At 41.8% G+C, this 27803-nt stretch overlaps 1 long non-coding RNA gene and 1 pseudogene across 1 annotated transcript in view; both read left to right on the forward strand.

Moving 5' to 3' along the window:
• Window positions 1-27803, forward strand: part of LOC112924748 (uncharacterized) — a 111654-nt gene that overhangs the window by 44617 nt on the left and 39234 nt on the right. The window contains exon 5 of the long non-coding RNA XR_003235955.2: window positions 8212-8349. This is a non-coding gene — a long non-coding RNA (uncharacterized lncRNA). The remainder of the gene's footprint in view (window positions 1-8211; window positions 8350-27803) is intronic.
• LOC112924749 (HCLS1-associated protein X-1 pseudogene) lies at window positions 4269-5273 on the forward strand (annotated as a pseudogene).

The following is a 27803-nucleotide window of genomic DNA, read 5'->3' on the forward strand; positions in this document are numbered from 1 at the left end:
TCTTCCCCTCCATCCCACTGGTCCTCTTGCTCACTATCTCTCACTCACTTGCTATCTCTCTCTCACTCTTTCTCAAATGAGTAAATTAAAAAAAAATTTTTTTAGATCTTTTCTTTTTAAGATTTTATTTATTTATTCATAAGAGACACAGAGGGAGAGAGAGAGGCAGAGACACAGGCAGAGGGAGAAGAAGGGTCCCTACAGGGAGCCCAACGGGGGACTTGATCCCAGGAGGTCATGCCCTGAGCCGAAGGCAGGTGCTCTACCACTAAGCCACCCAGATGCCCCTTAAAAACCTTTAAAAAGAAAAAGACAAGACCTGGAGGAGTTCACAGGCATCCATGCAGCATGGAACACGTCTATGTTCCTGACCCTAGCAGTTTTAGTGCAATAACATTGCAATTAAAGATTAGATATAGGACACAGTGAGATGTTGGCAGTCCAGTAAATGGCCTTATAAAGTTAAAATTATCTAAGTGAGTAACACACTGTAGTCTAGAATCTGGCCTCAGGATCCTAATTTTGTCAGTATATACTAAATGACCTTTCCTAGGTGCTGATTCACTTTAGTAGAACTTTCTGAGATTGGTAGATAAAACTAGAATGACACCTGTGGATTTCAGGGAGAGACTGCACACCAAGATCATCTTCACTGCAGCTGCTTCTGCCTGATATGCTTCCCCACTCCCCCTCCTGCCCAGAAATTTTGGCACAGTTGGCTCCTTCTCATTGTTTCTGTCTCAGCTTGATGGCTCAAGATGCTGTTTCATCTGTAGAGACTACACCAAACCAAGGTATAATGTCTCAAACACAATAATAGATACTTTTCTTTTGCTCATTTAACAAGTGAGGGACAGGCAAAGAAGTCAGTGGAAACACTGGTCTGTGGAGTCATTCAGAGATTCAGGACGACAATGATCCTTCTCATTTCAGACACAGTTTTCAAAGTCTTTGTGAAACTTGTCATCCTTCAGCCAGGAAGAAAGGGAAAAAAGATGAAGGAGCATGTGCAGGGGGGTTTGTATGAGTGAAATCTGAAAGTGGGCACATCACTTGCACCCTCAGTGCATTTCTTAGAATTCATGCCTAATTTCACAGAAGGCTTGGAAATGTATCCAAGCTGTGGGCCAAGGGAAAAAAATGAACATTGATTGTTAGCAGCTCCTGCCATTACAGTTGTGTTCCAAAGAGCACCATTTTTACCTAGACTGTGTTATAAACGGTGCCTCTGGAGTTGTGTTACATGGTGGCTCTGCTCTCTATTTCTGGCACATACAACAGTGAGCAGTGATAGCAGGTCATAGCAGGTGATTATTGTGATGTGGATCAGAAAGTCTCAAATTGGCATGGTTCGCATCTGCTTTCTTTGGACGCAGGATTTCAGGGGAAGCCACATTGTATACAGTGGTTTCTTTGGGTGTGGGCAGTTACTCGAGATGTTAATGAAAGCAAGATAAAATGGTCATAATGTTTCCATCCTTGCAAGAGGTAAATTCTTGTCCCCAAATCTGGGTAGGTTGAGTCCCTGAGTCAGGACACCCTTTTAAGCTAAAAGATTGGGGTAAGGACTGTCAGATGTTCCTACCAGTACCTTTATTTTGTGCTCAGTTTAGCACTCAGTCAGGTTGTGAGAACTGTGCTTTGGGAGACCAGGCAAAACTCTTGACTCTGCAAAGTATGTGTTTTGATCCAGTGTGTGTTAATTAATTTTTAAATTTTAATGGCAAAAATAAGTTTATTTGGGAATAACAGAATTGCAATTTGGAAACTGTATGTAGGCAAGTCGCCCAGGGTGCAATAACTTATATAGTTGGATTCTTAGTTTGATCCATCAAGAGGGTCTTACCCAACCCAAGTGAGACCCATAGTTAGTGATGATGTCACACTTTATCATTCATAAATGCAAGTGCTCGTAAAATATGCCATTTGATCCTCACAACAGTGCTGGAAGATAAGATAGGGCCCCTATCTCAGAGAAATGTGACTTGCCTCAGTTCACACAGGAAATGGACACCATCTCTCACCTGTATCTTCCACCACCTGTATCTCTCACCTGTATCTTCCACCATCTGCCCTGGCTCCTTAACCATGACATAAAGTCAGGCTCTAGTCACCCTTGTCTTATTGAAACAACAACAGACTCACCCCTTCCTCCTGCTCCCTCCTTCAACTTCTAACCAGCTCAAGATTTCTTGCCTTCTCTTGGTGTCTGAACTTCTCTAATAGGACTTCCCTGCTTTATAAAAATGAAAGAGAATATGTATTCAATATATATGATAAAATAAATGTGCATACACATGTGTATATAAATTTAAGAAAAATAATAATAAACAGTCCATTTATTCCATTTAAAAACTATGAGCAGTGTGATACTGTGATTTATAATAAAAGATATATGTATTTGGTCTTGTCCCTGTTTCTGGCACAGAGCTCCTTAAACAATTGGAATTTCCTAATTGTTGAGAGCTATTAAGGTGTCCTTTGTTATTTTAGTTATGTTAGTAAGGTATCTTTTGGAAAGCACCTAAGGAAGGGAGTTGTTGCCAGAGGAACCAACCACATTATTAAAGGATTGGATTTTCAGGCTCCAGACTCCTGACCTCCAGGGAGGGGAAAAGGGTCTGGAGGTCAAATAATTGCTAATGGCCAGTGATCTAACCAATATGTTTATGTAATGAAGACTATGAAAACCTAAAAGAAGGGTTCCAAGAGCTTCTGGGTCCACATGCGGAAGTTTCAAAGAGTGATAGACCCAGACAGCATGGAAGATCCACACCCTTTCCCCCACACCTGCCATCTATATCTCTTCCATCTGGCTGTTCCTGAATTTTATCCTTTTATACTAAATGGGTAAGCTAGTAAGTAAAATACTTCTCAGAGTTCTGTTAACCATTCTTGAAAATTCATCAAACTCAAGGAGAAGGGTTGGGAGAAATCATTGGAACTTCCAATTTATAGCCAGTTGTTTAGAAGCACAGGTGATAACCCAGACTTGTGATTGGCATCTGAAGTGGGGGTTGGGGAACAGTCTTGTAGAACTGAACCAGTAACCTGTGGGATCTATCTCTGGGTGGACAGTGTCAGAGCTGAGTGGAGTTGTAGGGCACCTGGCTGGTGTCAGAGAATTGCCTGGTGATGTGGGGACCCTCTAAACACACATACACAGGAATTGGTGGCCAGATTCTATTTTAAACAGGAAAGATAGTACTCTGATCAGTGTAAGAAATGTATGGTCAGTTAAGAAAAAAAACAAAATAGGTAGAGAAGCAGCATGGGAAGGAACATCAGTCAGAGAAGAAGAAAGGAGAGAAAAGATTGCATTCACAGTATTATGATAAAGGGGGATAAGCTACAGGTGGAAGAAACTGAAACATATTATGCTTGTGTTAAAAACATTTTTTAAAAAAATCTAGGTTGTCCAGATTCAAAAATTAGACTCTACCTCTACCAGCTCAAGTTGGGATTGGAGATAACTGGACTAAGGCCATTTCTGACATTTTACATGTGGCCAAAGGTCTCAACCAAAATCTTATTTGGACAAGTTCCTTCAAGTATTGTTGAATAAAAAATGTCCACATGAATGCAGTGATTCCAAAGCTTAAAAACGATATTCCCAATAATACTAAAATCCCAGTAGGAAAACTTGAAAAACAAGCATATCATTAACCAACACTCTATCCCATCTGTAAATCCTGTTTTTTAAACCAAAATAAATAAGTATGGTGAAAAAGTAAAAGACAAAATAAGAATGAAAGAAAGAAAGAAAGAAAGAAAGAAAGAAAGAAAGAAAGAAAAGAGGCTTAAATATTGGGAGGAGTCAGAATTGTCATTGTTTTGTAGGTAATTTACAGGAAACCCAAGCCGATAATGGAAAGTAGTTTCATTTATGAAAAGGGTCCAGTAGAGTGTCCAGTTACAAAATAATTGTACAAAAAATGAGTAGCTTTTGTTTAGGTCAACAATAAACCTTAAATCATCTCATTCTCAAAAGCAAAAAAAAAAAAAAATCTAGAATTAAATTTAAGGAAGAAATGTCCAGGATACACAAAAAATATGACCACATGTTATTAAGTGACATGAAAGATTTCACTCCTCTGAGAGAGATCATATTTCTGGATGAGAAGATATGATATTGCTGGTCTACCTTAATTGCTATGTTTAATGTAATTCTTGGAAATCTAATACATTTTTAGGGGTTGACAAAATAGCCAAGAATATTTCAAAATAAAAATAACGGCTCAACTTCCGGCGGCAGAGCGCAGCTGCGGCCAGGTGCGAATGGGCCTCGGTGGGGTCTGCAGGTTCGAGTCCCAAAACGGGGATGAGCTTCTTTGATCTCTTTCGGGGCTTTTTCGGCCTTTCTGGATCTTGGAGCCACAGAGATCCCTTTTCTTGGAGGGATGACTCGAGATGAAGATGAGGACGATGAGGAAGAGGAGGAAGAAGCAGCCCCATGAAGCCATGGGAGCTCGAGGTCTGAGGGTCCCCAGGGCCCGGAGGAATTTGGCTTTGGCTTCACCTTCACTTGATGACCCGATTCGTGATTTTAATAACATCTTCAGCGAGATGGAGGCTTGGACCTTGCTTTCCCGCCCTTCTGAACTTCCAGGTCCTGGTCCTGAATCAGAGACACTTGGTGAGAGACGAGGGGAGGGACAGACACTTCGGGACTCAATGCTTAAGTATCCAGATAGTCACCAGCCCAGGATCTTTGGGGGGGTCTTGGAGAGTGATACAAGAAGTGAATCCTCCAAACCAGCACCAGACTGGGGCTCCCAGAGACCTTTTGGTCTGTTTGATGATATGTGGCCTGTGACCCCCCTTTCTAGAGCCAGAGAAGACAATGATCTTGATTCGCAGGTTTCCCAGGAAGGCCTCCGCCCAGTTCTGCAGCCCCAGCCCAAATCCTATTTCAAGAGCATCACAGTGACTAAGATCACTAAGCCAGATGGGACAGTAGAGGAGCGCCGGACTGTGGTGGATAGTGAGGGCCGGACAGAGACCACAGTAACCCATCAAGAAGCAGATGGCAGTCCTAGAGATGATCCAGAATCACCAACACCTCCAGCCCTGGATGATGCCTATTCCATCCTGGATTTATTTCTAGGTTGTTGGTTCCAGTCCCGGTAGCCTTGTTAACCCTCAGAGGCCTTCAGATTCTTTCCACCCTTCGCTCACTGTCAGTGGGCTTGGCTTCTCCTGCCACCCCAGGGTCTTGGGTGTATGGAACAGTGAGTTAGGGGTATGTCAGTATGTGACTCACCCAAACTGACCAATAAAACCCTTATTTATGCTAAAAAATAAAAATAAAAAAATAAAAAGAATGAACAAAAATGCACTAAGAGAAATGAAAATATATTGCATAAGTACAAGTAAGAGGAAGTAGCAGCAGGTCAGTTAGGATTAGGAGCTTCGTGTGTGATTATCTCATAAAACTTTACAGGTTATCTATAGTGATGGAGCAATTACTAAAAAATAATATGATTACTATTTCATTTCTCAAAACATGGTCAATTTCACATGGCCTTAAAGTTTCAGTATAAAGAATTCTAAGGATTTATCTCAAGGGAGTAATCCAAGATGTCGGCTGAAATTTATCTACATGTATGATCCATGGAGCATTTTTTTAGAACAGAAAAACACCAATTGACTCCAGCATTCAGATGAGGATTAAAAAATTATAGGAAAAAAAATCTACGGGATGGAATACTATACAGCCATTTAAAAATGTATTATGTTGTGTGTGTGTGTGTGTGTATTTTTTTTTTAAGATTTTTATTTATTTGAGAGAGAGCACACACAAGGAGAGGGAGAGGGAGAAGCAGAGTCCCCACTGAGCAGGGGGTTGGAAGCTGAAAGCAGGGCTTGACCCCAGGACTCCCAGGATCATGACCTGAGCCGAAGGCAGATGCTTAACCGGCTGACCCACCCGGGAGCCCCTCTTCCCTCCTTTCTTTTGCCCTCAAATGTTAGTTCCTATCCTCCCTCCCCCAGCTCAGATCCACATTCCTTCAGGTTCGTATGGACAACAGAGAGCATCAGTGATTCCTCCAGCATTGTTACTTTGCATTTTTAAGTGGAAAAAATTTCAACATGCAGATGCAGAATCTAAGTTACCTATGGGGATGTGCATTAGTTGTGCGCATCCAGAGGAGTGTTAAGCCTCCGTGGAATCAGTGAAGCTATGTAGAGAGTTGGTCTTGATTTTTTTTTTTTTCTTGTTCAGATTAAAGACGCCTGACAGGAGATGATTTGAAGGTCAGAATTATACCACCAGATCTTTGTGACTCTTGGACCAGTTCTTCTGACACTTGAACGTTACACACAGATCACATGGGGGTTTTGCTAAAAGGCAGATTCTGAGTCAGGAGGTCTCTGGTGAGGCCGAAGAGTGTGCATTTCTAAAGCGCTCCCCCGTGACGTCGGTCCACTTCGGGTAGGGAGGCTTAGACAATTCTGCTCTCTCTTTTCAGCTTGCTTCTAACTGGTTTTCGTTTTTACCATGATCCCATGAAAAACAATCATTTTTTTGTGTTCATTTCCTTTCTTCTGGGGTCTGACCTGCTTGCTCTGTGTTCCTGGGAATGAGTCCTACCTGGGCTTTGAGTCAAGCGTGGGGTTAATGCCTCCTGCATGCCAAGAGCAAATAGAGAATAAAAAATGCATGGAAAAAAGAATATTTTTTATCCTAGGCAAATACTTCAGTCAGATAAAACAGAAAATATCTTTATGAAACTATTAATAAATCCCCAAGACATCTCAAATTAAACAATGGCAAGAAATGTTATGTTTGTAGAAATACATAAAATTCATTTGAGGTCAGGACGTTTTATGGTGTCAGCCAATAAAGCAGATGGGAGATTCCACTCCTTTGAATGGGCTTGGGATAAAGCTGTCAGTTGGTGGAGCCAGGAGATAGGGAGTCCTGTTCTGGCCCAGGTAACTGAGGGGTGGTGCGGCAGTCACCCTCGGCCATCGGTCAGATCACTAGGACACACCATGGAGTGGACGACATGCTGTAATGTGAGAGGCCCAGGGAGCAACAAATACTGCAAGCGGCTCAGAGAGTGGGGCTCTCCAGACCCATGAGCGAGGGGAGTTGCATTGGTTGGGGAAACGCCAGCCGCTGTAAGCAACAGACCCCAAATTGTCCAGTGGTTCAAACACAGTAGACGTTTATCTGTCACTCCCATGACCGTTCAGGGTGGTGGTTCCTAGTTGGTGGGAAGCTCCCTTCCACATGGAGGCACCAGGATCATTCCATCTTGGCATCTCAGCATAGCCCACGCTGCAGAGAAAGAGAGCAGAGAAGAGGCATATCTCTTAATGATTATTATTATTATTATTATTACTACTACTACTATTATTATTATTATTATTATTATTATTATTATTATTATTTGGTCGCAGATGTGGGCACATGAGCAGCCCTCACTTTGTAGCACTGAGAACCCAGCCAGGGGGCCACATTCATTGCAAGAGAGCTTTAGGGAATTAAGGCCAAGCTGGAGGCCAGAGGAAGAGGAGACTGGTGCCTGGTGAACATTTTTGTCACAACTGATACTTACTTGGGCACAAAGCGGTGATGGCCTGAGCCCCCAACCCAACAACCCAGACTGAAATAGAAAGCCCCAAGTGGAGGCAGTCTTACGTTCCGCTTGGTAAAACTGTACTGTTCAACCAGCTGGATGGCTGGGATGGTGGTGAGGATGTTACCAGAATAATTCTGGGGCAGGTACGTCTTTAGATTTGGTTCTCCCAATCATTTCTTTTCCCCAAGAGATTTTTCCTGCAGTGAATGAGAATCCCCTATTGCATGGTGATGGGGCCTCAGGCACCTAGATATTGGAACTCATTTCCTTAAAAAGGATCTACTACGAAAGTCAGAAGCAGAGGAGTGAAAACCCACTGTGTCTTAGTGTCCTGTGGCATATGGGGTCCCGAGAGAGGTGACAGGGACCTGTCAGGAGGGGCAGGGCCCCGTGTGGCTGCAGCTCCCGGGCTGGTTGCTGTCACATGCACCAGCCCCTCCAACCCCATGTGGCGTCAGTAGTAGTGTCTGCCTTGACACGAAAACCTTTGGGAGGCATTTCTGTATATGTGGGTGCACATACGGTTCTCTTAAAAACCTCACATGTTTCCAGTCTCTTTCCTACACTCCTCCTAGTGCAGGTCCTCACTGCTGTCTAACATCACTTCTCTTATTCTCAGGCTTCACCCTCTCCTTCATTCGGCTGCTGCGTCCTGGACAGTGTTCCTGGCATGGGCTGATTTGAACCTTTAAGGTCATGCTGGCATCAGAAGATTTCACCCTGGTTTTGACTTTATCCTTCAAGCTGCCTGTATATGGTTTGTCTTTTTTCTCTCTTAACCATGGGTTTGTTTTTCCCCATTAGACCGGTAAAGGTTAGAGCAGATATTAATTGTCCCTTAATTGCGCTCCCGTGTTCCCTGAGATGGCTGTGCATTTGCTCTGAGGCGCACGAATAGGACACATAACATTTAGGGAGATGTATCTGTATCCTGGAAAAAAAAAATGAACCTCACTGACAGTGTTTTTCCAATCAGAAGACAGGAATTTCCAACCAAAACAAAGGGAAAACCTCTGTCTCTCGACAGGTAGATATTAAGTAAAATGAACTCACAGCTGCCAGGTTTTTACATTAAACACTTAGTTTCTGTTTAATGTTTTCTTTATCAAGATGCTCATACTTCATCAGACACACTCAGCTGTAGTCAAGAAGTTCCTCAGAACTGAGCAACGCAGGGCTCGCCTCTCTTCCAGAATCGAAGATGTTTAAACAACATTTAAACAAAACAAAACAAAACAAAAAACTTAACAAGGATTTTTAAACAGAGATTTATAGTGGTTTCATCACGGGCTCATTCCTACAGAACTCTGCCCCGGGTGGCCAGCCCGGGCTGCCAAAGCCTGTGTGGCTTGCTCTCAGGCCTGGCCCCTCTGCAGCCAGCAGCCAGCCTGTCTGAGGACGCCCCGGCACGTGCTGCCCAGAGTCCTCTGTGGTACTAGTGCCCCCATGGAACATGCCAGAACAGTATTTGCGGCATTAATACCAGTGTCAAGAGATGTACTCTCCCCAGATACTTGCGGGAAGAAACGGCTCCAGGGAAACCCCAAATTGCAATATCCTAGGTCCTGTCAGCCAAGGATCTTCTGCAAGGAGAGTCAAGTTTGCTAGTTATGAGGCCAAAAGACACTGTATTACAGTCTGACAGAGGCCAAGAGGTACAGAGTTATTGCTTGACCTCATTTAGGGTGGCTTGAGGCACCAGCATGGACCAACTCTCTCCCCTCCTTTCAGGCCGGACCCCGAGTACTAAGCTCTTTCTGGACCACAAATCTCCCCCCCTTCCAGGTTTCATCTGTCTCTCTGGGGTAGTCTAAATATTGACATAATGCTTCTCTCTCTTGACTGGGCTGCCTTTATCAGGCCTCTCTCTTTCCAGGCCCTTGCTCATAGGCTGGGCAAATTCTGCTCTGCATCTGCTCCATTTCCTGGTGTTGGCTGGTTGACCTTCGAGTGGTCTAGTCATGCTCCATGTCTTAGCATCCTGCAGTGCTCCCTGTAAGCCACCGCCATTAGCACGCAGCCCTGTTTTCTTTGGGTTGTAATGTTCTCCTTCTTCCTGCTTGCCTCCTTGCCATCCAAAATACATATATATTTAGGAAGAGGGTGTCTACCACAGTCCTCCACAGTCTTCAGTCATCTGATTGTTGCTTTCCTTCCAGGGCGAAGAGAGGACAGAATTTGCTAACTTCTCTGTAAATCCAAAACGAGACAAGACGCATGCACTATAGTAGATTGGAAGCAGGTTTAACAAAGGACCTGGTTCAGTCTCTTGTCTAGCAATAGACTGTGTGCAAGATTTGCAAGCAGGAGCAAATGCGAGACTGTTCAGGTTTGATTTCTGTCTCTTTGCAGAGGATCTATTAGGTGGTTTATGCATGGCACTGGTACTGAAATGAAGACAAATACTGAGCTCCACAGGAAGGGGATATTTGGAAAAACGTGATATCCACTCTTCCTGCCTTGAAAGAGCTTACATGCTGAGCTGGAAAGATGGGCCGGCATGGCCTCTGGACCAGTGCACAAGGCAGGATGCTGGGGCGGGCAGGCAGGGATGACTTCTTGAGAAGGTTGGACTTCTGCTGGATGGCTGTAGATGGGCAGAGGAGAGAGAGTAGGTGTTTTGGAAGAGAGGAGCCAGGTCTGGGACATAAAAGCAGAGCACAGGTAGGGCCATGTGACAAAGCTGGTTGGTTGGAGGATGGAGATCCAGGCAGACAGGTGAGAGGGAGCCAGATGAAGGAAGGTCCTCGTTAGGAAGAAGAGCTGCTTGTCTGGGTGTCTGGAATTCTTAACAATTTTAGGGGTTCCTTGGCTTCGGGAGGAACAGTTAAGAGGAGAAAAATTCTACATCCTGGCACTTTTTCTCAGTGAGGTGTCCACAGTGCATCATTGTCTTGATCAGTGTTTTATCCAGTCCCCCAAGGTGTCCCCATATTGTGTGTGTGTTTCTATGTATATTTTGCTTATATTTTCATTGGTGGTATATATTTTTGAAATTATTTCACCTAACATCTACTCTTCATGTCAGGAAGTAATGCTTGGATTTAGTTTTATGTATATTTATCCATATTCACTGAAAGGGTATCCCTGAAATCCCTGTTGTCTTTTGTTGGGGGAACTCTTGACTTGGTTTTTCAAGGAGGAAAATTCATAATAAGAATTCATACAAGGACAATTCATATGAATCTCCCTACCAAAGGATTCCCCTTCTGAACGTGAGGTTCATTCACATGTTAGCTTTGGGAATATTATATTAAGGGTGCAGAGTACTGCCCACCCACTCCTGGCCTCAAGACTTTGGGCATGCTTTTTAAGTTCTTTGCACACCTCTGTTTTCACCTGTAAAATGGGAAGATTAAGTTAGTTGGCCATTTTATTCTCCTCTCCTCTCCTCTCCTCTCCTCTCCTCTCCTCTCCTCTCCTCTCCTCTCCTCTCCTCTCCTCTCCCTTAGTTGGCCATTTTATTCTCCTCTCCTCTCCTCTCCTCTCCTCTCCTCTCCTCTCCTCTCCTCTCCTCTCCCCTCCTCTTCTTTCTCTTCTCTTCTCTTCTCTTCTCTTCTCTTCTCTTCTCTTCTCTTCTCTTCTCTCTCTTCTCTTCTCTCTCCTCTTTTCTTTCTCTTCTCTTCTCTTCTCTTCTCTTCTCTTCTCTTCTCTTCTCTTCTCTCTATTCTCTTCTCTTCTGTTCTTCTCTCTTAATTTTAAGTAGGCTTCATACTCAGCATGGGACTTGAACTCACAACCCTGAGATTAGGAGTCACATGCTCTACCCACTGAATCAACCAGGATTCCCTGTCTGTTTTATCTTTTTTAATGACAAAGCTCTCTGTTCTGTGGTATTTTGTAAAAACTCCAATCGAGTTGCTTTAATCCCCACCATCAAAACAAGTCCCATTTCCATCAGGCTTAGGCAGTGGCAAGGTTTGAATAGGTGTAAAGAACCATGGGAGAAATCTTTATGAGATGAAACTCTCAGCATGTCATGTAACACCCCACTCCCAGACATTCTGCAGGGGTTTTGTTGCCTTCAACACGATCAGACTTGTCTCAGCCTCACACCTGAGCCTTAATCCATCCGTCTTTCAGAGTCTGGTCAGATCCATCTTCTTTCGACCTGCTTGCCTCCCATCATTCCATCTGACTTCACTGCACCTTACTGTATGCACAGCAGACCCAGCTGAGGGTGTGTGTGTGTGTGTGTGTGTGTCTGAGTGTGTGTGTGATTTTCTATATGTTTGTTTCTTGGGTTAATCTCCCCATGTCAACTCCTCCCTTTCCAAATAGCATATGATACATGCTCGAGTGCAGATCTTATGCTCTTTAGTATTCCCTAGAATACTAGGTACCTCTCAGCCCTTCGGTAAATATACATTGATTGATTGATGGAGTTACATAACAATGGGGGCAATAAATGCAGAGAAGGACCAATAGACCTTTTAAGTTCCAGAATCATCTGTCTGCTGGGTCAGGACATCTCCACATGTGGGTGATTCTATTTCAGTAAATAGTTTTTTAACAGCCGCATCAGGACAAGGAAATGTTCTGAAAAAGAGAGGGTGCCAAGCCTGGACTCTGAGGACCACCCACTGAGGCTTCGGTGGAATGGGAAGAAGACCCTGGAGAAGGATGAAACAGAACTAGGGATGAAGAGTCTGGACAGATGGACGGAGGACCACAAGGTGATCCAACCAGGGGCAAGAAAGAAGAGAACAGGCTGCTGTAGGTCTTGGGCAGTGAGAAGTTTACATGGATCAGTTTATACTATTGGATTAATACTGTTTGGCTTGAAAAAATAGTGTAAATAAGATGAATATAAGCCATCTGGTTGGTATATTGGTGCGAAATGAACAATAAGGAATTGGGAGACTTGTCAGAAACAATAAGAAATGCATTTTAGCTTTTTAAGAATTAATACAGCTTTGATATTTAGGATTTGGGGAAATATACCAGACCAGTACTGTAGTGATAATCATGCAGAAAGCGATGAAGTGCATTTGGACCTGTCTTGCCATCATGACCAATGTTCTCTGAAGTTTCTCAAAGTTGGGAGCAAATGATAATGCCGCAGGGACAGCCAACTGTGATGACTGAGCACATGCCAGCAGTTTTGTGTTGCAACTAATTAAAACTTACAGCAGAATTAATCTGGCGATATCCACATATTTAACAATATGGATAATTGTTATTGTGCTGGAAAGCCTTTACGAATGAATGGTGACCAGATCGCATAAGTGCCTGTTACTTGTGTTTCTCTACACAATTAAGCTGAGCCTTTACAGATTTTTTTCCTTTGTTAAGGCTCCAATAACCCAGAAACAAAGCCAATGTTAACAATTTTCTGTGACATTGAATTAATCCTACACACACACACACACACACACACACGCCCCATGAAAGACAAAAATCCTACTTGGATTTTTGGACAATAATTCTCCATTCCTCGAATGGATGTTCCACCCATTCCGGGAAATCCCCACCTGCCCCTTGACCACGGTACTTCCTCTCCCATAAGAGAAGCCTTCTAGCAATTTCTGGAGGTTTCCAGTCCCATCTAGAAGCAAGAGGGAGCCTAAGCTTGGAGCCCTGTCTGGCTGTGGAACCACTGAAAGGACACTGAGGAAAATGGAGCTCAAGAAAGAGGCCTGGCCTGGCACAACTGGCAGGTGAGCAGGAGGGTTCCCTGCCTCTGGGAGTCTTGGGGAAGAGTAGAGCGAAAGATAAAACTTTAACTCTTTAAAATGATTTGGTTTTCTTCCATTTTTCCCCCAGTACAATAAATACACAATTCTTGGGAAAAAAATTTAAAAATCAGGTTATGTGAAAAGAAGGGTAGAAATATGACATAGGTTTATAGCTCCAGGTGAAAGCTACATATAATTGTCACTTGTCTGTGCCTATGTAAGCACACACAGATCGTTCCCCCAAATGTGAACAGATTGTTTTATACTACTTTTTCTCCAAGATACGTCATGAATGTCTCAACAAGTTATTTCATATACATTCGAGGCATGATTTTAATAATTACATACTCATACTCATTAATTGTATTGTTTGCTTATTGTGTATCAGAGGACTTACAAGAATTTGCTTTTTAGGAAAGCTAAAATTGGCACCACAATAATATTATGTAAGAGAGGTGAAGCAAAAGTTTTAGAAATTTCCATACATTGCAGGAGGACAAAGGGATTTTTTTTTTTGAAAATCCAAGAGAACGAACGTTTTAGGGACATCTCTTTCTATTTAGAGCTTCTGGCAGTCATGAAGAATTTCCCATATTTTATATTTCTTAGGTCTTTGTAGAGGGATATGGAGTAGGGATACCAGGCATGTGTCCCTCATCTTTTATTTCCTTTTTTACTTTTTTAAAAACAAAATTTATTAATTTATTTGAGAGAGAGAGAGAGAGAGTACACAAGTGGGGGGGGGGCAGAAGGCGAAGGGGGGAGAGAATCCTCAAGCAGACTCCCTGCTGGGGGTGGAGCCTGACATGGGGCTGGGTTCCATGACCTGAGATCGTGACCTGAGCTGAAATCAAGGGTCAGATGCTCAACTGACTGAGCCCCCCAGGAGACCCCCACTTCTTTAAAATCACAAGCTTATTTCTTTGACATGTCGATTTCTGATATCCAGATAATCCTTTGAGGGGAATATATCATACCACCTGATGTTTTCACTTCCCCATGCATACATTCATCCTTCCATCCTATAAAGCAAGTAATTGCCAAATTGCCATATTCTTTGCATACAATAAGGAATTGCTGAGAAGTCTGTCCACCAAAGCAGGACTTAACTAGTCTCTCCGAAAGAAGTAGAATGTGGCATCCTTAGCTGATGATTCCATCTACTACAGGGTAAAAGACAGGATTTCAGGGCTAAGAATTCTATATGGATGTGTTGGGAATGGCTTTGGGCTCTTAGGTGGGTGTGTGGTCTCCATACCTAATGTTTGCACAGCACTTCATTGTGTTGAGAGCACACTTGCACTCTCATTTCATCCCTGCTACAAGCCTGTGAGTGGGGTAAGGAGAGGCATTTCAGGCAATCTGAGCTGACTGTTGCAGAAACCATGTTGGAGTGAGTCCCCCGAGAGCCTTGGTTAGGAAAGAGCAGAGACCTCAAGCTCAGATCTTTTGATGTTCGGCCTCCATTCTTTGCATTCTAACTAAAAAAATAATTCTTTTTGATACAATTTGGCAGGTGGTGGTGGGGGGGTGTGTGTGTCATCAGATGATTGGATTAAGCCAAAAAGCCATATTCTGTCCTTGTAAACCCTCCAGTTCTAGCTCTGCTTTGCAAATAGATCCAGTTACTCTTCCTCATGTGCAGGTGGCAGAGAGGAGGGGCCCTGTTACTCTCCAGTGCGGGACACTGGCCGCTGTCACCTGAGCAATGGACATGGCAAACTCAGCCCCTTATATCTGGGGGCTCTTGAGAGCAGCCCATGAGGGACCCCACGTGTGAAGGGCTCTGATGATTGTGGGAGAGGAAGCCCGTCACTGAAGAATCAGTAAGGAAAATCCATGGGGACCGCACCACCCCAGAAGCGTGGGCCACTCTGCTTTTGTCTCCCCTGCTTCAGAGCATAGTGACACCTTGCAAAGCAGTTCTATATCTGCGGAATGCTGTGCCACCCGTCCCTTTGACAGACTCTGTGCACTTACTCTCACTTGTCTGGCATCAAGGGATTGAGAGGTTGCAGGGCTGGTACTTTTGCGCGCATCCAGTGTCTGAGTCAACATTTCGAGGAAGTCAAATGTAGCAGTTGGTGGTTATTTATAAGGCACTGATGTAAGTTGCTCCTTACAAATCATTTATTACTAGTTAACTGAAAGCAATGAGCTCATGCCTGAAAAAAAAATGGGGGGGTACTTAATGAAATGATGGACCTTTGGGCAGAGCTTCTCCTGGAGCCAGTTTGTTCTGGATGAAGGAGGGAGGGAGGAAAGGAGGAGAGCCTCGCATTCCCTTTCCAACAAATCTACCATAATCTTACAAAATAGGGGGTTTTAGCCACATTTTTCCAGTAAGCTCAGTGACTTCATTTACATGGCAAAGATTTATGAAACCAGCTCACTACCATAGATGTCTATGACATTGAGTCTCTTTGACCTTGCAAGTATTCTCCCTTTGGTTGAGACTGTTTTCTAAGTTTGAACTCTGGATTTTGAAAGAATGGTCCTATTTAAGGAGGAATCGTGTCTAAGAAGTCAGAGGATGATGTGAAGTGAGTTTCACGTGGCCCAAGCTCAAATATTCACGGTCTCTTACAAGTATCCGAGGCCCACAAATAATTCTGACATGTTTTAAATCAAGACAATAGCCTGTTTCAGTTTCCCTGACCAAACCCTACAACCGAATAACCTGGCTGTAGATTAAAAACAACAACAACAACAATAAAAGACCTTTGGAACACCTGGGTGGCTCCATGGTTGAACATCTGCCTTTGGCTCAGGCCGTGATCCGGGGGTCCTGGGATCAAGTCCTGCATCAGGCTCCCTGCAGGGAGCCTGCTTCTCCCTCTGCCTCTGTCTCTGCCTCTGTCTCTGTGTCTCTCATGAATAAATAAATAAAATCTTTAAAAATTAAAAAACAAAACCAACCCAAACTCTGAGAGGTTTACTATAGCATAGTTCTTGAGTGAGGCTTTCCTGAAACACATACCCATCACACCCATCCCCCTCCCCCCCTGCCCGCACCACTCACTCCACTGTTGCCCAGTAAGGAAAAAAAAGGCAATGCAGTTTTTCATCAAAACAAAATAAAAAAAATGAAAAAATGATAAAGAACTTTTAAGTTCAGCTAGGGAATCAAGAACTCTTTAATTTTAAGGAGGGGAGTAGGGGAATCTTTTTTCTTTTCTAAAAAAGAAGTATAATAGGCAGCAGTACATCCACAATCTGGCTCAATATTATGAACAAGAGAGACAAGATCAATTAGGACAATCAGGAGAAGTTTGTGGAAGGGGGTTTGAGGCAGCAAGCAGGCATCCAGGGAAGAGAAGCAGACAAGATACGCTGAAAGTCAGTGAGGTGAAATCAGTGCCTACACCCTGCTTGACCTGTCCTAATGTTTGCTTGGCACTAAGTCTTGCTAAAAATCCACCCCTACAAGCTTCCCAGTTCCCTGATGCTCTCACAGCCCAGCATTTGCTTCTGATCACAGAAGGTGGGATGCATAAGTGATACACAAGTCACATTCCATACAATTCACTTACACAAAGTATATAATGTAATGGCTTTGAGGATGTTTCCAGAACTGTGTGGTCATCACCACAATCAACTTTAGAACATGTTCATCCCCACAAATTCAGACTTGTTTGATGTGTTAAAAAAAAAAAAAACGCCACCCCAAAGCAGCCTTTGTGTGCTGGCTCTGGAGTCTTCTACAATGGTCGTTCAAATTATTTTTGGAATAGCTTCTTTCACTGATAAAACATTAATAGAAAAATCTAAATTTAAATCAAGAAAATGACCTGTTTCTAAAATGGAAAAAAATGATCACTCCTCTCTACACATCATGGAGAAACACACATGCTCTTTAAGTAACATTTGTTCTATGAAATGTTGCATATCTGTAAAAAATACTCTCCGGGACCTTTCCTGTTGCTCACATTTGCATTTCTACTGGTAACACGTCTTTTTTTGTGGTCTGTGGTGGTTTATTCAAACTCCTGGTATTTTCGATTATTTCCCATCTATAATGGGATTATGGCAACCTCCAAATTTCCTTATATTTAATGACATTACTGAGTTCTCATACCAACCATTACATTTTTTTTTATTTTACCCTAAACCCTACATCGTTCTATGGCTCCTCTCTTGGAACTTGAAAAACCTTCACAAAGGATCTTTTTTGGGGGACAGCCTATAAAAACAAGATACCGAGTTTTATTGCAAAGTTGTCTATATTTCAGAATGCCAACTCTCCGGAAAAGTACCCCCTTCCTTTTTTGTATGATAGGAAAATTTTTAAAGCTCCTGAGACATACACACAGTAAATGTTCCAATTTATATCTCATTTACTTACCTGTAGGCAAAAGTTGGTTTTAATGGGGAACAAGGAATCCCCTGCAGGTTAGTGCTCTGATCTGGACTGTGGCAAGTTTTCTAGAATTAAAGCTGAGATCAGTCCAGAGGCTGAAGGCTCTTTCTACCTAACTTAAATTGTCCTGAGAATTGTTTATAAAAGCTCCTAGTAGTGGAAAAACCAACAACAACAAAGGGATAGATGGAAAGAGAGCCACATTTTATTTTTCTAAGCCAGTTATATATATTTCCAAAGGGTTCAGTACTAGAAAAATCTGAGGAAACTATGTGTAATACAGTCCCTAAGAGCCAAGTGACTTTTATTTACCTAAAAAAGAGTCTATTTGAGAATGTAGTTTCCAATATAGTTTCTATTCTTGTGGTCCAACATTTTTTAACGTTCTAAAATTAGCAAGACAAACCTGATCACTTGATCCCAAGAAGAATTTTATTATCTTCTCAGTGCTCAGAGCAAAAATGGGAGTTGGGGGGTTGAAGTCAAGCAGCAGGTTTAGAAATCTTGCCCCAAGCCAGGTAAAGCCCGTGTGAACCCACAAGTTCTCAGAATGTGAAGGTGGGTGTCCTTAAGACTGTAGGCTCAGCTGCCCCCTCCTTGCCATTTCTGCCTCCAGCCTGAGAATGCAGCGTGCACCTGTTGGTCAAGGTCACCTCCTCCTGCCACTGCCCTGACCCTCATGCTGCCTCTCCTCCTACCCTGCAGGGTCGCTGCTCAGGATAGCGAGCCGAGCTGACATGTCCTACCTTTTGTGTCTATTTACTGCCTCCTCTATTAGATAGAACCTCTGTGAGGGAAGGAAAGTCAAAATTGCTATTTCCAATGTCTAGAACTCAGCAAATATTCATTGAGTGTGTGTATGTGTGTGTGAGAGAGATACAGAGACCGAGACAGAGACAGGCAGAGACAAAGAGTGAGACAGAGATAGTGTAAGAAGAGACAGAGACAGAAGAGTGAGACACAGAAACCTAGAGTCAGGGAGAATGCTATATTTTCAGCTAAACAACTGTCCAAGCTTTGTTTTGAAGAACAAATCTTAGGGGCTGGAGTAGATGTGAAAAATACTTGAAAAGTCCTCCAGGTTGTGCGGTTGAGAAAGTCTAGGCAGGAGAGGGTGCAAATGAGGGCACCAGGGAGGAGGGGATTGGGACTGGGGAGACAGGTAGAGTGTGAAATCGGGAGGCCTCGGAGCTGGATCAGCTGCAGGGATGAGTCCGAGAATGAGTACTGTGGCCTTTACCCAGAGCCGAACCCACTCTTCCTCCCCTTACCCCCTGCCTGCCCTTCCCCTCTTCTTCCCACTCCTTCAGATGGCAGATCTCAACCTAAACCATGAGTATAGACAATTCACCGCTCATCTTGCTGCAGGGTTTGCGTTTTGATTCCTTACTCCCCTCAGGGGAATATCCTTAGGACCAGACATCTCACATCCCAACAAAATCCCAGGGGCTCACTGTGCCCACGAGAGAAGAAATGGTTTCAGAACTGCCCCTTCATCCTGCTGCTCTGTGTTCCGTGCTCCTGGCTTTCCCCTCTGGGGAAGACACTCCTCTCTTCTTTGTAAATATCTAAAATCTGACTCCTGGGCCTTTGCTGAGCCTCCCTCTCTGAAACCCGATGCTGGTCACTCTCTGGATCATTCATTCACTCGCCATTAAGCATTTGGTTCACCTGAGTAAATGCTTTATGGGGTACCCACCACGAAGGCAGAGAATTTTACTAAGTAGTGTGAGGGTAGTAATCCTTATGCAATGTTTTGCAACTTGTCATATTAAGGAGAGACCTTTTATTTTTCAATTTTTCTCCCAATTATTATAGTGACAAACGTTAATTTTAACAACAGCCTTACCAGTGCTGAAAAAAAAGTGTGTGGTGCATTTAATTAGATTTCTTCTAATTAAATCATTTTGCGTCCTTTAGCTAAATCTTAAAGAAGGGTATTCTTTTAATATTCTAAGGAATTCTTTTTCTGAGTATTCTGTTGGAAGATTTTTTTCTTGCTTTTCATTTTGTTTTGTTTTGCCTTATTCATTATGTTGGCCTTTCATTTCTTTTGATTGCTACAGTTTTTTGGTTTTTCAATTCAGACAATGGACTGGGGCACGAAGAATTGATGCATTCTTGTGAGTTTTTGGTCCTTATACATTGACTTTTCTTACCCCATACATTTTTTTTACTCCTGGGCCTTGTTAGATGATAAGCTCTCTGAAAACATTTTCAATTCCTTTCAGCCTAATCAGGTTTTCAGGTGTTTTTTTTTTGTTTTTTGTTTTTTTTTTTTTTTTTTGCAGGGGCTGAGGTGGGGGAATCCCCTTAGTAATTTTACTTTTTCTATATTGTTGTAAATTTCATCAGTTTTAGACATTTCATTATTGCTTATACTTGATATTTATTGCTGTGTTCCATTTCTCGATCCCAGTTTTACTTTTGTCACTCTTATCTCCTTTTTCCTGATTAGTGTTGTCAGAAGTTGGCCTCTTCTATTGTTTCTATTCTCCCAAGATGAAACCTGTTGATTTATTTATTACTTCTCTATTTCTGTTTTTAAATAAATAAATTCTAATTTTTATCTGCAGTAATAAAAGCATTTGGGGGCTATTTGCTTTTCTTTGAGGAAAGCTCCCGCTGCTACACATGTTTTGGTGTGATGAGTTTTTTCCTTTTCTTATCTAACTAGCTAGTAATTTCAATTTTGATTTCCTATCTCTTTGATCCCAGAGTTATTTAGAAAAGCGTTTTCTCATTTCCAATTCGTGAAGGTGTTTTTCAGACATATTATTTTATTTACACTTCTACTGGATTATGCTCAGAGAAAATCACCTGAACACCCTCTGCCTCTTTGAATTTGTGAAGCTCTCTTTGTGTGTGTGATTGGTTTCTATGAAAGGTCCATGGATGTGGGGAAAGTAATACAGACCTTTAGGTATTATTTAATTATTTTGTGTTCGGGACACGTGGGTGGCTCAGTGGTTGAGTGTCTGCCTTGGGCCTAGTGTGTGATCCTGGGGTCCTGGGATCGAGTTCCACATCGGGCTCCCTACAGGGAGTCTGCTTCTCCCTCTGCCTGTGTCTCTGTCTCTATGTGTCTCTCATGAATAAACTAATAAAATATTTTAAGAAAACTATAAAAATTATTTTGGGTCAAAAAAACCCTTATTTTTTTGACTCCTGGAACTGATTTTGGAAAAGAAACATGTAAAATTTCCGGGATTTTTTTTAAAATCAAAGATCCTTTGAATCTCTAATAATTAATATTATGTACTTAGGTGCTGTATTTTTAGGGAACATTCAGGTTTACGATCATTGTTTCTTTATCATAAGTTGCCCTTTCCTTATTACACAGTGTTCCAACTTACTCTGTTCAGTAAGTCCCTGAACCTGGGACTTAACCCTGGGTCCCACCTTGGGACCCACCTTGTCTGGTATTAACATTGGCATTCCTGTTTTTTTTTAATTTGCATTTGCTAGCCATCCTTTGTTCATCTCCTTCTTTTCAACATTTCCTTCCCATTTTTAAGAGTGCTCCTTATAAACAATATATATCTGGGTTCTATGTTTTAGCTCAGTGTGACAGTCTCATTCACTGGGATAATCTGTCCTGTTCACATTCAGTTTAACATATGATACTTAGTTTTATTATACTCATCTTTTTGTTCACTGTTCATTTTACTTTGATTCACCTTTGTTTATTTTGACGTCTCAGCTGATTTTATTTACCATTCATTCTTTTTTTTTTTTTTTTCTCTTATCAGTTTAAAAGTTCTGTATTTCTTTTGGTCGTGTTAGTGATTTTCATTTTTGACTGTCATAACCAAACATATATTTTTCACTGTATATGGAGATAAGAAATTCCCAGTTTTTTCTATGAAGATGTGCAGTGGACTGAATGTGATCCCCTAAATTTCATGTGTTGAGATCCTCCTCCAATGTGATGGTAATTGGAGGTGGGCTTTAGGGAGGTGATTAGGTCATGAGGATGGAGGCTTCATGAATGGGATGGAGTGCCCTTATAAAACGGACCCTAAAGAGAGTTGTGTTGCCTTCCTTTTACCATGTTTGGGGATAAAATGAGAAACTGGCCATGTATCAGTCAGGAAGTAGGTTCTCAACCGATACCAAATATGCTGATGCCTGGTGCTGGTGCCTTGATGTTGGACTCACCAGCTTCCAGAATTGTCAGAAATAAATGTCCTCCAAACCACCCGGTCTGTGTGGTCCTTTGTAACAGCAGCTGAACTGAGACAGAAATTGGGTCTGAGGCATGGGGTGCCACAGGTGTGGAAGTAGCTTTGGAATGGGGTGATTGGTATGGGCTGGAAGAGTTTGAAGGTCATACTAGGAAAAGCCTATCCTGCACCCAATGGACCATTGATGGTAATTCAAGTACCAGCTCAGAAAGAGAAGAGAGCTGGAGGGAGAGTATTGCTCTTCCTAGAGAATATAAATATAATAATAAATAATATAAATATAAATACCAAACAGAATGTTGGCAGAAATACGGATGATAAAGACCACTTCTGACGAGGTATCAGACAGAAATGAAGAACATGTGAGTGGATAGCGGAGAAAAGGCAATCCTTTTTGGTAAAGTGGCAGAGAACTCGGCTGACCCATGTTCAAGTTCCAGTGTTTTGTGGAAGGTAGAATCTTTGAGCATGACATTGGATATTTAGCTAAAGAGATTTCTTGTTTTCATTCCTGAAAGCCTTTATAAATTTCTTTTTTTTTTTTTGAGTTTTTATTTTAATTCCAGTTAGCTAACATACAGTGTTGTATTAGTTTCAGGTGTACAGTACAGTGATTCAGCAATTCTATGCATCACCCAATTCTCCTCAGGACAAGGGCACTCCTTAATCCCCATCCCCTTTTTCTCCCATCCCCCTATCCACCTCCCCTCTGGTAAGCATCTGTGGTTCTCTGTAGAAAGTCAGTTTCTTGGTTTGTTTTTCTCTTTTTTTCCCCTTTGCTCATTTGTTTTGTTTCTTAAATTCCACATATGAGTGAAATCATATGTATTTTGTCTTTCTGTGACTTATTTCATTGAGCATAATACTTTTTAGGTCCATCCATGTTGTTGTACATGGCAAGATTTTATTCTTTCTTATGTCTGAGTAATATTCAGATGTACACGTACCACATCTTCCTTATCCATTCATCTACTGATGGACACTTGGGCTGCTTCCATAATTTGCCTATTGTAAATAATGCTGCTATAAACATAGGGGTTCATGTATGTCTTTGAGTTAGTATTTTTGTATTCTTTGAGTAAATACCCAGTAGTGTGATTGCTGGACCATAGAGCAGTTCTGCTTTTAGCATTTTGAGGAATCTCCATTCTGTTTCCATAGTGGCTGACCCATTTGCTTTTCCACCAACAATGCAAGAAGGTTCCTTTTCCTCTACATCCTTGCCAACACCTGGTCTTTCTTGTGTTGTTGATTTTAGCCATTCTGACAGGTGTGAGGTGAAATCTCTTTGTGATTTTGATTTGCATTTCCCTGATGATGAGTCATGTTGAGTATCTTTTCATGTGTCTGTTGGCCATCAGAATGTCTTCTTTGAAAAAAAATGTTCAAATCTTATATTTTTTAATTGGATTATTTGCTTTTTGGGTGTTGAAAATTATAAGTTCTTTTTATATTTTGGATACTAACACTTCATTGGATATGTCATTTGCAAATATCTTCTTCTGTTCTGTAGGTAGTCTTTTAGTTTTGTTGATGGTTTCCTTTGCTGTGCAGAGCTTTTTATTTTGATATAGTCCCAGTAGTTTATTTTTGCTTTTATTTCCTTTGCCTCAGGAGACATAGCTAGAAAAAAGTTTGCTACAGCTGATGTCAGAGAAATTACTGCTTGTGTTCCCTTCTAGGATTTTTATGGTTTCACGTCTCACATTTAGGTCTTTAATCTATTTTGAATTTATTTTTGTATGTGGTAAGAAAGTGGTCCAATTTCTTTCTCTCTTTCTTTTTAAAAGATTTTTATTTATTTGAGAGAGAGAGAGAGAGAGCACAAGTGTGTGAGCAGAGAAGAAGGATCAAGGGGAGAGGGAGAAGCAAACTCCTTGCTAACCAAGGAGCCCAACATGGGGCTCAATCTGAGGACCCCAGGATCATGACCTGAGCCTAAGACAGATGCTCAGCCAACTGAGCCACCCAGGCATCCTGAAAGTGGTCTGATTTCATTCTTTTGCATGTTGCTGTCCGGTTCTTCCAACACCATTTATTGATGAGACCAGCTGAAGAGATTTGTAACTTCAGTGTTGAAGGTGCAGCTTGGCTCCTCCTGACTGTGTATAGTAAAACGCGAGAAAAATAAATGCCTTGAAGACAGAATTGTTAAGCAAAACTTTAAGATTTGGGAAATTCTCAGCCTGTCCACATTACAAAAAATGAGAAAGTGTGTTTAGAAGAGAACACTAAGGGTGTAGCAGAATGATCACTTGATAAAGAGATGAGTGTACATGTGACCCATTGACTTAATCATCCACCCCCACCCTGCCCCCCACAAAAGCCAACAATAGAGATGGGATTATACCAGGAGAAACAGGAGCAGCGGGGGCTATAGGAAACAAAAAAATGGAAGAGCAAGGAAGACTACTGAATTCTTAGATCCTACAGGACCAATAACTATTTAGTGTGAATGCGTGCTGTTCTTCAAGGTGAGGGAAGAAGGACCCCAAAGGCAATTCAGAGATCCATGGGCTGCTACTACCACCACAGGCCCAGAGTGCATGGATCCCAGGACAGAGCTGCGTCTACCACCTCAATTTCGAAGGGTGTGGCCAATGCCCTGATGAGCCCTGGGGTGGGGCCACCTGGGGGAGCCCTGGGTACAGAACTCTCACCCTGATGGAGACAACACTAGGATTCAGCCTGGGTGGGGCTGCTGCAGAGAGCTGGGTGGGGGAGCACCCCCAAGCTGTCTGGGTGACCACCCTAGTTGGTCTAAAAGACAGAATACCAAGCCAAAGTTGTTTATTCTTGAGCTTTAAGACCTCAGGGAGCTGATTTGGGACTTGCTGGGTACCTGTCACCTTTCTCTCTTCATATTTCTCCCTTGTGGAATAAGCATGTCTGTCCTGTGCTTGTCCCACCATTATATTTTGGAAGCACATAATGTTTTTGGTTTCACAGGCTCCTAGCTTGAAAGCAATTTTGTCTCCAGATGAGTTGTGAGGCACATGCTGATCAACTTCTGTTGGTTTTCCTTTAGTTAATCTGTCTTTCATCAGCCCAGTTTAGAGGGCCAGAGCTGGAGAACTCTGGAGGGTAGTAGGAAAAAAGTGACTTTTCTTCTCATACTTCAGCCACATCCAGTATCCCTAATGGTCAAAAATAATGTCATCTGCTAGTTTGGTTTTAAATTGTCCAGAACCAGTAGTGTCCTCAGGTGCCTGAGAGAGACAGGAGTAAATTCTCTCTTCATCCCTGCCTCAGAGAAGTTCCACAAATAATTTCCTAAGGAAAATGAGCATTTTCTAATGCTAGGCACACAAGAAAATAACATATCACGAGCAGGAATCAGCAGAAACAGCTGGCAGCATAGACTTGTAATTGTTTAGATACTGGAATTAGCAGACACAAGTAATAAAACAAATCCTCTCTACTGTGTTCTAAGAAAAAAAAAAAAAAACAAGATGAGAATTGTTCTCTGGTTATAAGAAAGTCTAAAATCCTGACTGAGAAGTTTCAAGGAAGAACCCAATACAACTTCCAGAAATTAAAAAGTAAAATGATTGAGATTAGACATTACATCAGTGAGTGTACTAGCAGGTTAGATGGGATTGAAGAGTCTGTGAATTGGGTTGTAATTCAGATCTTAGAACCGTGCAGTGTAGTGATAACTATCAAACCAACAGGAGAGAAATGAAGGGGCTGGTGCGGGTGGAGAAGAGGAAGATAGGAAAGGAAGGAAATAAGAAAAAGGAAAAGTGAAAATAATTCTAATTTCTTCCCCAGAGAAATGCCAGAAAAGTTAGTTTGGGTAGGATACGCTACAGGGAATGTCCAAGATTCACTGAGATGTCCAAAATTCAGTGGCTTAAGCACAGTGTAAGGTTTTTTTTGTTTTTGTTGTTGTTGTTGTTTGGCTCAGACAACCACTCTCACTGGCTGTTCCTGGTTAGTGAATAACTCTCCTCCACGTAGTGATCCAGGCTTATGGACGCCTTATGGCTTGGCGTCCTCAAGGATGTCATAATTATCTATATCCAGCTGCCAAAAAGGCAATTCTGTGTAGTGGAGTCATACCTTCTTGTTCAAAGCCTTGGCCCAGAAGAGGCATATATCCCTTTGGTTATTGGTAAAAACCAGCCATTGTCAGTAAGAGCTGCAAGGGAAGCTGGAAAAACATAGTCTGTACCTGGCAGGCACTTAGCGCTGTCTGTACCACAGATGGGGAATACTGGCTTGGTTGATGGCCAGCCATCACTGATTCACCAGGAGGTATAAACAGGCAGGAAATCTGGTCTGAAAAAGTGCCCGTTTATGTGGGAGTAATATAGAACAGGGTAGATCTGATGTCACGGTTCTTTTTTGATAAACATTTTTATTGTAGTGTACGTACATTCAGAAAAGCCTACAGATCCTCAGTGTACTGCCTAACGAGTCCTCACAAAATAAAAATATCCATCTCAATGCCACCCACCCATATCAAGAAATAGAATATTGCCGGCACCTGGGGAGCCCCCCCACAAGCACTTCCAGTTACCATCCTGAACCTTCTTCTGAAAGATAACCTCTGTCCCGACTTACAAGAGCTCAGTTTAGTTTTGTCTGTTTTTGAGCCCTACATAAACATTCTGCAGTGTGGATTCTTTCCTGTCCAGCTTCTCTTGCTCAGTATTTGCTTGTGAAATTCACCCATAGTTACATTTCACTCTTTCCATGCCTTCCTTCGTTCATTCATTTTCAGTGTGGTATGAAATTAGTTGTGTGAATGTTCCATAATTCACTTAACTGCTCTTTGATGGACATTCGAGTTGTTTTTGGATAGAATAATTATTGTAATGAGAAGACCTTTTAAAGCCCAGTACAACCCATGTTCGATATTACTGCTATTATGTCTTAGCTTATACCTTCCATCTCTCTTTCTCCTCTTCCAAACTGACTATAATTAAGAAAGGAATTATTATCAGAGTTTTAAGAATATTTACTGAAGAGCTATGCATCCTGTTTTTTATTTTAAAGTATGTTTGATTTTTTTCCTTTGTTTTCTTTCTCTCACTTTTTTTCCTTTTTCTTTTCTTTTTTCTTCTTTCTCTCTTTTCTTTCTTTCTTTCTTTTCTTTTTTCTTCTTTCTTCTTTCTTTCTTTTCTTTCTTCTTTCTTCTTTCTCTTTTTTCCTTCCTTCCTTCTTTCCTTCCTTCCTTCCTTCCTTCCTTCCTTCCTTCCTTCCTTCCACATGTGTTATCATGCAGTATTTGTCTTTCTCTGTCTCAATCAGCATTAGTGCCCTTGAGGTCCACCCATTTCATTGCAAATGGCAGGATTTCCTTCTGTCTCATGGTTGAATAATACTCTACTGTATCAATATACTGCATCTTCTTCATCTGATGAAGGGGACTATAGTGGATAACACTGAAGGCACAAATGAAATTTTCTAGGAGAGGAGAATTTAAGTGTGCTCACCAAAAACAAAAACAAAAAAATCAGGTAAGTATGTGAGGTGATGAATATGTGCATTAACTCAGTGGGGGAGGAATCCTTCCCTTGATGGTATATAACAAGTCATCAAAATGTACACTTGAAATATCTTATATTTGTCAGTGATATCTCAGTAAAACGAAAAAAAATAAAATTATGTGCATAAGTAATCATTTTTTGACCTAATAAAAGTTTAAAAAATTTAGGGGTGGAGATCAAGCTTCTACACATTTCCTGATACACAATTATTTTTGTACTGCTCTTCAGTACATGCTTCCTTTTATGGTCTGACCAATTTGAGGGGGGGCTGAAATGGGTCTTACGGGTTTTGGTATCCTTTTCTGCTACTATGTAATAAATTTTGAACAAAAGTATGTAAGAATAAACACAGTGTTTTAGCCATAGGGAGAAGAGAATATGTTGAAACACTGAGAAAATATGGTAGGTCATGTGATAATGTTGGTCTTTGTTTCCTACCTTGTCCTCCTGTCTTTATGTTGGGTATAGTTCTTCAGCTCTCCTGCCTC

The sequence above is a fragment of the Vulpes vulpes genome, chromosome 12 (assembly GCF_048418805.1).
Source record: "Vulpes vulpes isolate BD-2025 chromosome 12, VulVul3, whole genome shotgun sequence".
In the NCBI taxonomy this organism is placed as follows: Eukaryota; Metazoa; Chordata; class Mammalia; order Carnivora; family Canidae; genus Vulpes; species Vulpes vulpes.